Source organism: Cimex lectularius, unplaced genomic scaffold, assembly GCF_000648675.2.
Source record: "Cimex lectularius strain Harlan isolate CLEC.00 unplaced genomic scaffold, Clec_2.1 scaffold280, whole genome shotgun sequence".
NCBI classification, from domain to species: domain Eukaryota; kingdom Metazoa; phylum Arthropoda; class Insecta; order Hemiptera; family Cimicidae; genus Cimex; species Cimex lectularius.
In genome coordinates, this window is record NW_019392877.1 from 27,057 (window position 1) to 42,683 (window position 15,627).

A 15,627-nucleotide genomic window follows, 5' to 3' on the forward strand; every position below is an offset into this window, starting at 1 on the left:
CTAGTATCCGTCGATTCGACTTAGATTATTTCATTGACTGGCGTCGAATTCGTCCACTGGTCGTGTAGCGTAAACATAGTTCAATAAATAGATTTTTAAACTTAGTCATTTAGTAGTTTTAGTCATTTTAAATTCAGCTTAATTGAAGCCCTTGGGCTAACACATGCTTGGAATCCATGACCTGTAAAACCTTTTAGCAAATAGAACACTTTTCCAAAGAGGATTTTCTCATTCGGTAATTCCCCCTGGTTTATTATTATTATTACTTTGCAACAGCGCTAGAAAGCTACTAGCAACTAAGTTGTTTTTATGAATTTTTTATTATCAAATTATTATAGTGGAGTAATAAGAAAATAATAAGTAATAAGAGTTAATTAAACTCCTATCACTGCACTATTTGCGTTCTCCAATAGGGTTGAAATCACTAGACCATCGGCACTTTAGGAGCGGATTGTCGGAAAGGGTAGGGATGAATGGTGTTGGTCTAGGGGTTTGGGATGAGGGTCGAGGGTGTTATGGATGCGTCTGTAATTAACTTATTTAGGTTTTGAAGATAAATGGGATTTAAACTGTGGATAAATTTGGGTACAAATTAGGGAGCTTGTGCAAAGGTTTGAAGGATTTTGGTTTGGAGAAATTGGATTCTTTGGAGTTTGGAACGCCACAGTCTATTTCTTTTGTTGATGCAAAATCCCAAGTAGCGGACGAGATGGGTTCCTGGGTGAGGAACAGAGATGTGTACGATTGTATTTTGAGATACGGCCAAGGTTATTTAAGATTTTACAATTAATTAAGGTTTTTAGTTGAGATGAAAAAAAGTTAATGGCACGAGAGGGATTCGAACCCACGACCTTCGGCTAGATACGCCGCTGCTCTACCACCTGAGCTATCATCGTGCGTCACGATAGATCAGGTGGTAGAGCAGCGGCGTATCTAGCCGAAGGTCGAGGGTTCGAATCCCTCTCGTGCCATTAGTATTAATTAGTCAAGCGGACCACGAAATTAGTGAAGTTATTTAAGATATATTCATCCTTCATTTCCTGAACATTTTTCCAAACTGGATAGACAATGGCCCTGGATGACTCTGAAGGCCACTACTGGGACTGGGTCGATTAGGCTGGATACGAAGTAGGGGAAAGAATCGAACGATTTTGAATTGCAGTGGCTAGGTTCATTAGAGGTTAGAACTCCCACAGTTTTATTCCACGCGAAAGTCTTTTGTCGATTATAAAATCTCAGACAGAGGACGACATTGGTAGCTGGGAGAGGAAAAGAACTGAAGTAGATTAGAGAAGGGGTGAAAGTTATTTGCTAGGATTTGGTTTCGTTGAGTCTTTACCACTCTTCCAAACAAGAGATATGGCCTTGGATGTTTCTGAAAGCCTCTACTTCATCTCCGTTTTTGATATATCGTAATATATCGGGATTGGTAAGAATGTCTGCAATGTGTGCAAAATATAGTGTTAGAGAATGGAATAAATGATCAACAAGTGAAGCTTTAAATGTGTATAATCCAGTCTGAAATAGAGCGGTGCATATACTGGTCACCATTCGAATTCGAGTGTACAACAACAATATAGTGTCCTCGCCGACGCCCAGAACCGGCTTCACTGATGGCAGTGTCATATGTACGTAGGCGCTAATAATAGAATGTGTCCAACAATGCTGCCTTGCGAAACACCGGATTCGGCTTAATGGATGGACGAGAAGGATGTTCCGATTCGTACATGAAAGAACCTAGGATTTCCGGATGAGGTAATAATGCAAGGCGTTCTACTAGATAACAAGCAATCCTGGGAAGTATCACCCCTAGGAAGCAGTCCTTCCGCTCAACTGAAGATAATTCTGTCTACTACCCCGTGGCATTATTGAAATACAGATGTCGCCTGAACCCGAATCGATATGATTGAAACACTGCTGCTTTCAAGGATTTTGCCAAGTTATGTTAGCAAACTGATGCCCGCTCTAGGGAGGCGCTTTGGTCTGTGAGGTTTGGGAATGAGTTTTATGATTTTGTTACTAACAGTAAAACGGTTTAGCAAGTAGAACAATTCTGCAAGGAGGATTTTCCCATTCGGTAGAACGCCCTGGATTAAATTTTAAAATGCAAAATGTTTTACCTTCAGCGCTGGCCACAATGCTGAACCGTTCTTAATTATTAACCGTTGCATGGTAATTCGGCGTGGAAAATGTTCGTTTTAAAATAATATCTCTTAGGCTACGAAAAGCCGGCAATTAATTACCATTTCTCAAAAGTGATTTATTCAAGCTTTTGTATAAATGGCATACTCCAATGTTGAGCAAAGAAAGATTCATGAAAACCAAGGTTCTTATAAAAATAACCAATATTTTTCACTTAGGGGGTTCAATGATCTCGTCGGGTAAACAATTCACCGGTTGAAGTTTCATTTTGTGTTCTGCCTTGATCAGTAGGTTGTGGAGGCTGAATAGTGCTAAATTAACCCCTAGTTAGTTGTAAATTATTCTCCACCCCTTGGATACAACATACTAATTAATGCTAGCATAATTAGACATGCAGATCTGTTAGCTCAGAGGAGTCTCTTTGACGCGATGCCTGTTCAATTTATAAAACGTAACAGAAGTCTTTTTCTCTTTAGGAGGGATGATTTCATTTCACACCGCAAAACTGATTCCCTTCATCTCTGAAGTCCCTAAATAGTTTTTCCTTTTTCCCGTATTCCCTTGGCTTTAATGCTGTATACAATCGCAATATACTCAGTGCGTCTCTTTGAAATAAAAGCAGCTCTCTTTTTTTTAATGTTTTTTATCGAACGACGTTATTTTTCTTTTGAACATAGAGAAAGGATAAACAAGTAGGAGAAGCATGTAAAATTTGTAACATATAGTGGTGAAGATGAGTGTACGGAAAAAATAATAATAGTAAAATTACTAAATTCACAATATAAAACATTTTTTTATGTTTTTTAATGTTTTATATAACATGAACAATTTATTCAATATACGCCAACATCGCTAATCGTGTTTAAAGTATTAAAGTTCACAATGTTTTATGACTTAAAAGGTTTAGTTTGAAACTAATAGAATTTAGTTAGAGAATAGTTAAAGTAGAGGTTTAATAATAAGAAAACTTACTAATGACTAATAAGTAATAAAAAACTAGACACTGGTACGGTGTGTTAATCGTTGTGTGGATAGAACAATCGAGAAGATAATAGGTCAGGAGATAATCAGAGAGATCATCTTTCAAAATAACCCAATCCACAGAAAATACACTACTCATTCGATAAAGGAAATTACAAAACGACGGAAGAAAAATAATTAGCACTGTGCTGCTTCTTGGACAAAGTAGGTGCTTTTGATGAATCTCACGTCAATCCCTTTACGCTGCAGCACGGTAAAAGAGTCCTTAAACTGTAGACTAACAACAAGGCTACTCCCAAGGGGGACTACTATCACCACTTTTACGGATGTTGGTGGTAGAGCTAAATAGGCTTGGATACTTTACCATAGGTTATGCTGATGACCTGATCTAATCAACAAAACTGTTTCATTTTAAATCCAAACCTTTCCAATTTTTAGAAAGGTGGGGTGACGATATGGATATGGTGTCAACCCTCTAGTTTACTGCGATGTGATGAACCAGGTCTTCTTTGACCATGCCATCTTCAGTCTTAGCTTTTGCTTTTTTACCTTGTTGCACTTCCAAAAGACTATAAGCCCTCTTAACATATAGTAGCATAATTGGTGTGTACTTCATTGCATACCATTGTATATACAAACAGACGAACCCACAAGTAAAGTTACTGAAATAAACTTGCTAAAGGTGTTGCAACATGTTAGCGAAGGTTTCGAATGAGTTGTGAGTTCTTGTTTGAAGTTAATATGGTTTGATTTTAAAATACGTAAAAGGAGAGTTGCTACATTATCAGATGTTAACTTGTTTTGTCCATTTTTTGATCCTTTCGGTTTTCAAATTTGACTTTATTACGAACACCTCCATTTTGAGCAATGACCCCTAGACTTGCATCACTATAAATCTCTACATTAACCCATTTAACGCTGTTTTAATGATAGTGTACCAAAACGAGGATGCTATTGCCACTTTTTTGGCAGTTGGCCTGATTGTAGAGGTAACTAGGCTAGGATAGTTTACCACAGCTGATGACCTAGTACAAATAATAAAGAGCAAGTTTTACTAAGCAGTTTCATCTGAAATGCAATGTTCTCCCATTATTAGAAATTATTTATTTGGTAGATTTAGTTTGGTAGTAGAAAGGTGGTGAGACACTATACGGCTGAGGCAAAAACCGAGCAAAACTACACTAATACCTTTTTTCAAAGAGAAGGGGCTTAATTTAAAAGCAGTGGTACCGTTGCATACAAACAAGGACGGCATACGAAAGTGCAGATTCATAGGACAAAACGAAATACATAATGACTGAACTATGAGAAAGCCACTATCCTAGAAAGTATAAAAATAAATTATATGGTTACGAAAATGTCCGACAAAATGGAATAAGAATGTTATGATGACCCTTTCAAATATAAATTAAAACAAGTTTGGAAGAATGAAAACTCTGGAAATAATATAGGGATTATTATGGAACATATATAGATCCAAAATGGAATAGTGGATGAGGAGAAGAGTTACTGGCTCAAATTTTGACCTAATGAAATCTCAAGGTCCTACACCATCAATTTTTTAAGCTGAGTTCCAAGCTCATGCTGAACCTGCAGTAGGGCCGTCATCACTCGTGGGTTTGTTGCACTACTCAAACGCGTGTCGATATTGCACCATCAGTAATGAACTCTTTCTTTCTTGATTCTTCATTGAAGATGGCGCAATGCCGAAACGCGTTTCAACAGTTCAACAAACCCGCGAGGGAAGACGGACCCAATAAGTGACCTGACTGAGTTCCAAGCTATGTAATTATGTGCTGAAGAAATACTCAAAAGCACCACTTAAGGCATTTATCATCCACCTTTAACTCAAAGCTTGTCTGGGAATGCCTAACATTTTTCCAACTCCTGGGAAACGCAATTAGGTATGATGTGACTGTGTAGATGTGAGGGGACTGAAGGCGATGGACAGGCTGACAAACAATCAAAAGCAGGAGTAGCCCTATATATTTAAGATTTTATATGATTTTTTTAAATTTTTGGATTGCTTTACATTCTGTTCAAGCGCCACCCAGAACTGTCGTGTAGGCCGACTCTTCGGACTCTCCAAATTTTATGATAATAGTGATAATAATACATGTATTTCGTTGAGTTTCGAAAATTTCAAAACAAGTTACAAACTAAACCATTTTCGCCATGATCTTCCACCTTTATTTTTGAGTTTCGTAAAATAGCTTACAGTCCGATTCAGAAGGCAAAAACATCAGACGTTACAATATCAGCCAATTTTAGCAATCAACTATTAATTAATTAGCTTTCATTTTTTGTAACATCCTCGGCTGATATCACAAATTTAAAATAATTTTATCTCAGTCGTATCGTTTCGATTTTATCTGAACTCCTTTTTATACTGCAATTGATCTGGCCTTCCTGATACAACCCGCTCTTTTTCTGCTCAGATTATGTATTACTCGGATTGCAACAGGAGTTGACTATTGTAAAAGGAGTGTTTGAAACAATTAAAACAAAGTGAAAGTTTGCTGTATGGAAGGCGGTTATTCCGTTTGCAAGTAGATTTCATGTTTCCATGTCGGAAATGATATTAAATTTGATCCTAGAAAAGACTGTTGTGTGTGCATGCCTTTGTGTCATTGTGCTATTTTGCAAACTAAATTAATGTCAGTCTATGTGCTTGTTTTTTCTTTCCCTTATATCCCTGGTGAATATAGTTTTCTTTTCTTTCTCCCTCACCTAAAAGATCTATTGACCTAGCCGAAAAACTGCCCCCCCCCCTTAGGCAGTTGAGAACTTTCTGGGGGTTCTGACTGGTCTATTTTGAAACTAATACCAGACTCGAGATTAGCATGTTAACGGCGTTTTTGATCATGACATAACTGTTGACAAAAAGTTAGAATCGAAAAAAGGAAGGATAAAAAATGTGGTCCAAGTAGAATAAAATTCAATTTTACCGAACAATTTACATTCTAGCACTTTCAAAAGTAATGTGGGCTTTCACGCAAACTGTGCTAATCGTTTAAACAGTGCTAAGTTTGCTGAAGTCAAGGTTCATCGTAACGCAAGTATGCTATTGTGAAACTAGAACCACACTCGAGATTACCGTGTTATCGGCGTTTTTGTTCATGATGTAAATGTTGACAAAAAGTTAGAATCGAAAAAAGAAAGGACCAAAATGTGGTCAGAACTGGATAAAATTCAATTTAAGCGAACAATTTCCATCGAAGCACTTTCAAAGGTAATGCGGGCTTTCACGCAAATTGTGCTAATCGTTTAAACAGTGCTAAGTTTGCTAAAATCGAAGTTTATTGTGACTAAAGTATGCTGTTTTGGAATTAAGACCACACTCGAGATTAGCATGTTATCGGCGTTTTTGTTCATGATGTAAATGTTGACAAAAAGTTAGAATCGAAAAAAGAAAGGACCAAAAATGTGGTCAGAACTGGATAAAATTCAATTTAACCGAACAATTTCCATCGAAGCACTTTAAAAGGTAATACGGGCTATCACGCAAACTGTGCTAACAGTGCTAAGTTTGCTAAAGTAGAGGTACATCGTATCGCAAGTATGCTATTTTTTGAACTAATACCACACTCGAGAATAGCAAGTTATCGGCGTTTTTGTTCATGATGGAAATGTTGAAGAAAAACTTCAAATTGACCATAAAAAGAATGAGGTCAGAGCAGGATAAAATTAAACTTCATCTAACAATTCCATGAAGGCACTTTACACATAAAATGGCGATCAAAACTGACCAGCTTCATCATACCGCATCATATTTCAACAGTAAATCTCACAATGAAACAACAAACAAGGACACACACATTTCTTTTCTTCATTTAGAACGGTTCACTTCTTATAAGATATTATAATAATAAAAAAAATTTATCCGCCATCGCTACCGGTGATTGTATTGACCCCTTAGGGACCTCTGTGACAATGGCCGGAACTGATTTGAAATTCAAAAATATAAAGGCATCGTCCGATCGAATTCTGGATAGCCTCCAGGCGATGTCCTCGTTGTGCATCTCGGCATAATCACGACTTGTGCCGGCATAAAAATCCGAACGGAGAATTATTCGGGTACGTAAAGCCGATAATAAAACCCAACTGATAACAGTTATTTCTATATTTACACTGACGGACGGAAGAAATTCTAAGGCGATTCCACAAATAAGCTCTGATTAAATCTCCCTCCCTTGGTAAAGTAATCAGCAGATCGCAAACACTGTTATTTTTGCTGTTTCATTTATTATCATCATTTAATGTCATTTTTACATCAGTCCAGGTGCATTATGAGTACGCAGAACACATAAGAAAAGGATCGAGTAGATTTAAGAAGATTAGAAGATTTAAGGCATGAAATTTTTAATTTTTTTCTTCAAATATTAATAACAACTTTAATTTTCGTAACATCATCAGAAGACTGTTAACTTGCGAAAATGATTATTTTGCAAACCCTTTCGTACTTTCGTATATAATCTTTATGAGGGGGTTAAGCATAATACATATTTGAGGAAATGCGATGTGCCAACCAGGTGGTGTGTAGCCAGTATTTCTCCATATACGACGTACTTTAGTTTTCAACAGTTGCTCTTATGGCTTGCCCAAAAATACGTTCTAATGTACAAGAATTACTTTCTATCTCTCAGATTAAAAAATATGTTAAGTATGGTGATAATTCATAAAGCATAACTATTTAAAAAAAGGTAAATAGTTGTACCGATTAACACCGGAAATACTAGTTGAATTACGCATCTTAACCGGAAAACCCATAGATATATTCAAATGAATTATTATACCAAACTTTTGAACACAATAGAATCAAGAAAAACAAACCTATTTAAGATAGCAATCAAAATCTCATACTAAAGAGAATTCTTCCAATCCTACATTCTCAAAATACAGGGCGTCCCTTGAAAAGGTGTCAATACTTTAGGAGCTTATACACATGTCTGGTTGGACTAAAAGGACTATTTCTATGTTTACATCCGTAGCTTTTTGTTTACAACTGGAAGGGAGGAGATATTTAACCCTTGTTTTTCTGTTAGTCCTTCTCTGTATACCATAAGCGACACCACGTTAGCACATTTAATTATTTTTTTGTATTCTCTCCTTTTCTCTTTCTCCGAGATGATGGTAAATGATATTTATATCACCCGACTCCCAAACGTTTTACTCAATTAAGTTCGAGGACTCAGGATACTTTTTTAAAGGCAGAAGGACAACATTGGGCCCTTCCTCTGGCCTGGGCGAGTGGTCCGACGTGGTCCCGTGGTCCTCCGGGTCGGATGACCAAATGTACGGCTGTTAGTTTCTCAGCCGTAAGGTAATGTGAAACGAGGAACCAGACCAACATCTGAAGCTGATCTCAATTGTATTCGAGATATTTCACTTTTCATCTTACTTCAACCTTTACAGTTTTATTCCATAAAGTCCCCGTATCTAATATAATATTCATCCGACTGTAAGTTTGGTAACGCCCATGGACAACAACACTGAGAACAACATGAGATTCATTTTTTATTGAAACCTTATGCAAACAAAGTAAAAAATCAATTGAAAGATAAATTATATCTAAGCTGAAAGATATAACACATACGCTCAAATCTGCGCATGTATGTACCTAGAGATACACCTTCGCATACACAGAGTTGAGCCTATCGTTTCCCATAGTCCACCGACAATTCCAGCATTTTAAATTTGCAATATATCGCCGGCAGGCCTCGAGAATCACCCACCCCGGGTGTTGGCAGTCTGGGGCCAGACATCAATTATCCATTTGACCGCCGAGGTTAAGTTCCAGGGGCTATCAACAGCTAGGTCATTTCAGCCCCCATCGCAATCATTTCCTAAATCCATTCATACTCTCACTCACTCTTAAATACATTCTTTCTTATTTACATATGATTCACTCAGTTAGGCGGGTGGATTATTCAATTGGATTGCTCATACCTACATCACCCTTAGTATAACAAACCTGAATTGAAATTGAAAGTCGATGGATTAGTCAATATCCCGACATCGATTCATTAACGCTAATAAACTTTCACTCTCAACACACAGGAGGGTACACAACAAAATTACCACTATATACAACAAAACAACCCTGTTCGCCAAGAATCGGAACAGCGGACCAAGATACTTGAATGGCCTACCCCTGCTGACCCTTTATGTACGATTATACTGCAACCGTTCTCAACTTTTTCCCATAAATCTCTCCCCAAAATGACCCTACGGCTGCGTCTTAAGACCATTGTTGGCATATGGGTCGGTGGTGTGGTGGACCAAGATTCTTTAGGCCAAAGCAATCATTAAGTGGCACCCAAAGATAAGTTTATCTCAGGATCATTGGAGCCATGAGCTCAACGCCAACTGCTGCCCTGGAGGTGTTGTTAAGCCTCCCACCACTTCATATTTTAATCCAAGGAGAAGCCAGAGCAGCAGCCCACAGGCTCATAAATAGACACCATCTGCAAGGATAGGTCATGTAAATAAACTGAAGAAAGGAGATACAGGCAGATGCCATATTCGGCATGACAATCGATGCCACTCCTCCAAAATACACATTTACTAAAAAGTACAAGGTAGTGATATATAAGATGAAAACCTAAGAAAAACGAAAAAGTTTCAATTAAATTAAAGGTTCAAAACGTCATATAACATTAAAAAGAGGTCAGGCTTGCTTTCTTCACGAAGTTAAACATTGGTTATAATAAAAACTTTGAACTTCCATGGATGCAATCAAATATACAGAAAGATTTAAAGATGGGAAAGGTTGATGTATCCCGAACAGTAAAATATCTCGGATGCAATTGAGAACAGAGACTTTTCAGCCCAATTTCACAAATAGAATAATCTTTCAGGAAAATCTACATGCTAAAATGTATTGTAGGTACCAAAATATAGACCCTCTGAGTGTTTTTACTTCTTTTTCTATTGTTTTTAATAATATATAATTAAATTTACTTTCTCAGTGTTTCATGCCTAGTCTTTGAAATCTGAAAGAGGATCTGGACTGCCCACTGAAGAAAGCAAAATGCCGCTAAGGACACGATTAACGGAATAACGGTTCCGATCGTCCTGGTCTGCCTGGTTCTGTAGTTTGAAGGACCAAGTTCTATACTGCACAAAAAAAAAATATTATACTGGTCATACATAACTGATGAGAACAGCCGGACCAACGGGATCCATAGACGAAACTTAAAAATTTCAGATTGAAATTGAACTAGTTCCATAAGCCTATAGCTCACACAGTTATGTTCATGCCAATTAAGTATTCTTTTCATCTATGGTTTTTGGTTGAAATGAAAAATTACTGTCACGAGCGGGATTCGGACCCATGACCTTCGGCTCAATACGCCGCTGCTCTTACCACTTGAGTTATCGTGACTTCGATCCCCTCGGACACCAACTTCCCATCTCAACCTACAACCGTTCGAATTTTCCTTCTTTTTGCCAAATCTCCAGTTGTGTAATTTAATTCTCAACGATTTATGAAGTGGCAACGGGGAGCTATTAGTGAAGTAATCACTTTTTTAATTATTAAATTAATCTATATTTGTTTAGTGGTCATAATTGAGCATATTAATTATCCCAATTAATTATTCTTTTCATCTATTTTGAGCTCTAGTGGTTAGATTAGTGGCGTATTGAGCCGAAGGTCGTGGGTTCGAATCCCGCTAATATGGGCTATGTTTATGTATGGTCGTGGGCAAAAACTTTCTTATTAGGCAGTAACATTCGCGTATTGCGGTTCTTCTTGGCGAAGTCTTTTCTTATTGTTTCATCAGGTACGAATCATTAACATGATCCTTAAAAACCTAAAATAAAAGAAGATTAAATAAAGACGTATTCGAAATATGATTATGACAGGGTCGGACAAAAATCCACACCAGACCGCATCTCACGATTTCTGAATAAAAATCCATAGATTGAGCAAATGAGACGAAATTAGAGAAAACTGCGATTACGCAGACCAAAATGTTCCAAAGGTTTCATCACCCCGCAGACCCCTAAGAAGAAAACAAAACAAGAATAGTTCAATACGGTCATTAGAGCTATATTAAATCATGGAGCACTAAACAGCACAAATATCATATGCACTGCTAGACAGCTTTAGCCGTGGGTTTTTCAGTTAGCTTAACTGCGTTTAGGTGGAGGAATGGACGTGAATTGTTTAACAAAACCTGTTAATTATGCCTATCTTTCTATCTTTATTCTTAATTTTAAAGAAATATATTTGCTGTTTAAAAACAAATAATTATGATTGGATTTGTCCAAGACTATAAAAGCGTGGGCCCTTCTTAAGACAAAGGTATCTTAATTTTCTTGGCTAGTATGTGAGGTATTACTATAGCCGAGGAGCTTATTTGTTCCATTGATGAGAAGGTCAAAGGACCGGTTTAATCTCGGTGAAGTCTCCTCCACCTCATTACCAACAAGTTGCTCTCAACTCAAAGAGGCTCTAGCCGACTCCTCGACTCGGTTATTGTCACCGACATTAGGCCTTGCTGCTGTGGAAGCTGCTCCATAAATTGCATAACTGAAACTAAGAAAATTCAATAATTACCAGCTTTTTAGTATGAAATTCTTCATATAATAAATTGACGTGAACAAAGTACAGCTTTTCTACCTTTCACAAGTTTGTTGCACTTGTATTTTTTTTCTTCAAAATGATTGAAACGCCATTTTAAAACAAAAAATTCTTGGAGTTTCTAAATGTAAATCATATTTATATTGCCTGTTCTTTAGTTTTGACCCACTAAATTATACTCTCTGTGGTTAATCAATTATGAGTACTAAGGAAAATGATTCACAAGATAATATGGTTGTTATCAAGTACAGGTTAGATCAATTATTCATGAGAGAGAAAGAAACAGAGGATAAACGTTTTATGTGGATCCTAGGCACATAGGACTGAAGAGTAGCGAAGATATAGCATATAGGTCTAGGGAGGAAGGTTATTCTAGGTGTATGTAAAATTCATTTGCCGAGAATCGAATCCTGATTAGACGACATTTAAAAAGTGGCAAAAAGGAGGGAAAATCTGAAAGGTAAGTTGAGATGAGAAGTTGGTGACCGAGTGGATTGAAGTCACGATAGCTCAAGTGGTAGAGCAGCTGCGTATTTAGCCGAAGGTCGTGGGTTCGAATCCCGCTCGTTACACTAGCTTTTTCATTTCAACCAATACCTTCCATAAAGATTAATTAATTGAAAGAAGTTACTTGGTCAATCGGACCAAGAAATAATAATAATATACATAATGGATTTATGTAAAATTCTATAAAGAAGCAGTATCTGCCCAACGGGTGACGTTGAATTGATGGATCAACTTATTTGGACAAAGACAGGACAAAAAATTTTACAAAACTGTCTCACCTTAAATGACTATAGACTTGTCAGCAAAGCCGGACATAAGTGAAGATGAAAAACTGGACAAGGCCGAAAGCTCTGCCAAGATGGAGACGAAACCGCTGTACATATTAAAGATTACAATGAAGACCAAAGAAGGTTCCACTCATGGAAAAATACATAAAACAAATAAAATACATAAAAATACAACATAACTGAAGAGATGCTGTCACTGTTATAAGGGTTAAACGCTTGAAGCGAGATAAGTGAGCTATAGGTTCCAATATGATGAAGAGCTCCATAGGTCTGGACGTAGTTCACATAACATTCTAGCCATTTCTATCAAATCTAATCTAATAATTTGTTTCGTCAATGAATTAAGAACCGACTGATCTCGATGGTTACATCTGTCAGTCTGTCATGCCTGTTTCAACCAGAATAGTTTGATCGGAAACGACTAAACTGCTCTTTAGAGTGTGATATTGTTCGTTGAGATCTGCATGGGAAAAGATATTATTGTGAAAGATAGTAGGCTTCTTAATTGTTGTTGAAACTGCTCGAGTCGTTTCCATTAACGTTGGTTCGTCTATCTTCGCTATTCTGTTCTGTCAGATTTTATCATTTTGAAATTATCATTTCATTTACAACTGATTAATCAAATTTAATTTGAATATTTATATTTTGATCCAAAAGCTCTACCAGTTGCCTTTCAAAAATACAAATTCATTTAGACCGTACTTCTTTCTGGTCTGCTTATCCTCGCTATTTTATTAAAAGCGGTTCGGCATATCGCTATCTTCAGTCATGGAAGGAAAAAGGAATCACCTTATGGATGAATGATTTCGTTGAATTAGTGGATCAACTTCCCCCAAGTCAAATAGCAAAAGACTTCGTCAAAACTATCAAATCTGAAATTACTATATACCTTCACCACCAAAGTCGGACAAAGCTGAAGATCATTCATCTTACCTGGGCATTGCCGATTAAATAGTCATATGGAAATATATGATGTCTACTCACAGGCAAAAAAACTTCCAGGAAAGTCGATGTTTGACAATCAAGGCTATGGAGGATAACAAAAAGCTTGAAAATCGATAGTTAGTACAAGCAATATATAGTAGAGCACAAGTCCTATTTTGATAGACGAGGTGTAACAGGTAGTTTAGCTGCATCAGCAACACATGGGTCCTTGACTATTCCCAGTATCTTTTCATTTCGGTAATTAATTTTTGAAAATTTTTTCTCTGTGGGTTTCGTACTGAGCAGAATAGAAATCTACATTCTACATAACGATTCGTGTCGCACGTTTAGCACACTGAAAGGGTTGAGGGGTGCAAGAATGACCTAACAGCAGGGAGAGTGCAAAGTATAGCTGGCTATTTCATAAGTTATTGTTTGCCTTGCGCAGTAACTATTAAAAAGCCTGAAGAAGGCAAGAAGAAATCATAAAAGGGCACTGCTTGGCCATTGAAAATTCGTCAATTTGACTTTTAGAATTCCGTCAGATCTGCCTATCGTCTATTGATCAACGCACAATCACAGTGCTAAGAGCCACCAGTGAAGAAGGCAAGAAAGCGGAACATGCCTGGCAGAATAAAATGATCGAACTTCACACATCCTTTTGGTACAACTGCTTTTTCTTTTTCAACTAAGAGCAACCAATGCCTTCTTTATTTTTCGGATAATTATAAGAAGTTTTAACATGATATGTTGTCAGAGTTTGTATATTAGAAATTATCGTCAAACCCCTGATAGACCAAAATGACGGAAATGACCAAACCTATGGACCCAGAACACTCCCTTGAGATGCATATGTTTTTACTTACCTTTCGCTAAGAGCAACCAATGCCTTCTTTATCTTTCTGATAATCATAAGAAATTTTAACATGATATGTTGTCAGAGATTTCCTCAGTTTGTATTTTAGAAATGATCGTCAAACCCTTGACGGACCAAAATGACTGGAAATGACCAAACCTATCGACTCAGAACACTCCCTTGTGTTGCACTTCTTTTTACTTACCTTTCGCTAAGAGCAACCAATGTCTTCCTTTTCTTTCTGATAACCAGGTAATGTTTTTCATGCTTATTGTAAGATATTTCTTCCATTTGTATATCAGCAATTATCTTTAAACGCCTGAGAGACGTCTAAAGACTGTGCATGCATTTTTTCTTTTGAAGCGTTATCTATGTTAGTTGTTTTAGACCTGGCCGGTTATGGAGATTTTAGTACTGAATAAAAATTGATGGAAGTGTTTAATTTCTGTTTTTCTCTAATAGATTAAACATTTACATCCTCATGTTCGACCTAATGGACTTAAAATAAGAGTTACATGTTAGAATCGATAATGATAACTTTCAGTGAGTTATTGAGGTATTATATATTGGTGTGATGATTTAAATGATTCACTGCCAAAAGTTGAAGGTGTTTGTTGAATCTTGGGTGTATAAAACATTTCGGTCAAACAGTGCAATCGTGTCATTCTGAGGATTTATTTTCGCAGACCCCTCATGGTGAGCCGTGAAAATTATCTTTCGGATGACGCAAAATACGATAGGATGTTACAAACGTTACCCTCTCGATTAAAAAACAGTCGTCCGGTCTTAATGAGAAGAAAAATATTGTCGGATTCCCCCTGTTATTTGAGAAAGCGAGGGTCCTTTTAGTCAATGAAATTTCAAACCGGTCACTTCCGACCTCGGTCCACTACAACTTTATCTCGGACTGCGAAAAAATCGAATTTTTTAAAACGCGTTGTTGACCAAAAAATGTGACATTATCGAGAAATCACCGAGACATTGACCCGCCCTCATGCTAATTAATCATTTCTCCGATTCTCATTTTATCAATTGCTCCACATAACGACGAGATTAGACAAAAATACCTCAACTAGAGGAAAAATACTTAAAAACAACTTTCAGTTGTAATCTGAGTTTCTGCGGGACAGTATCTCCCTCACTCTCACTCATGAGATCTATATCTAAATTACATAGTTTGGCGTTCTGTATGAGAGAAGGTAGGCAATGAATTTATTGTTGAAGTAAGAGACGTGGCGTCTTTTCACAGAAATATTTGTGCTGAATGTTAAGGATGTGATTGAAGGATCGACTGATTTGACGGAAAACGTATCACCTAGAATTATTGTTAATTATTATAA

The 15,627-nt window shown here is 37.0% G+C and overlaps 1 protein-coding gene across 1 annotated transcript in view; it reads left to right on the forward strand.

The window, feature by feature from the left end:
* Positions 1-15,402: 15,402 nt before the first annotated feature.
* LOC106672478 (myosuppressin) overlaps positions 15,403-15,627 on the forward strand; it is a 59,377-nt gene continuing 59,152 nt past the window's right edge. The window contains exon 1 of the mRNA XM_024228993.1: positions 15,403-15,486. The gene's annotated coding sequence lies outside the window, so the exon portion shown is untranslated. The remainder of the gene's footprint in view (positions 15,487-15,627) is intronic.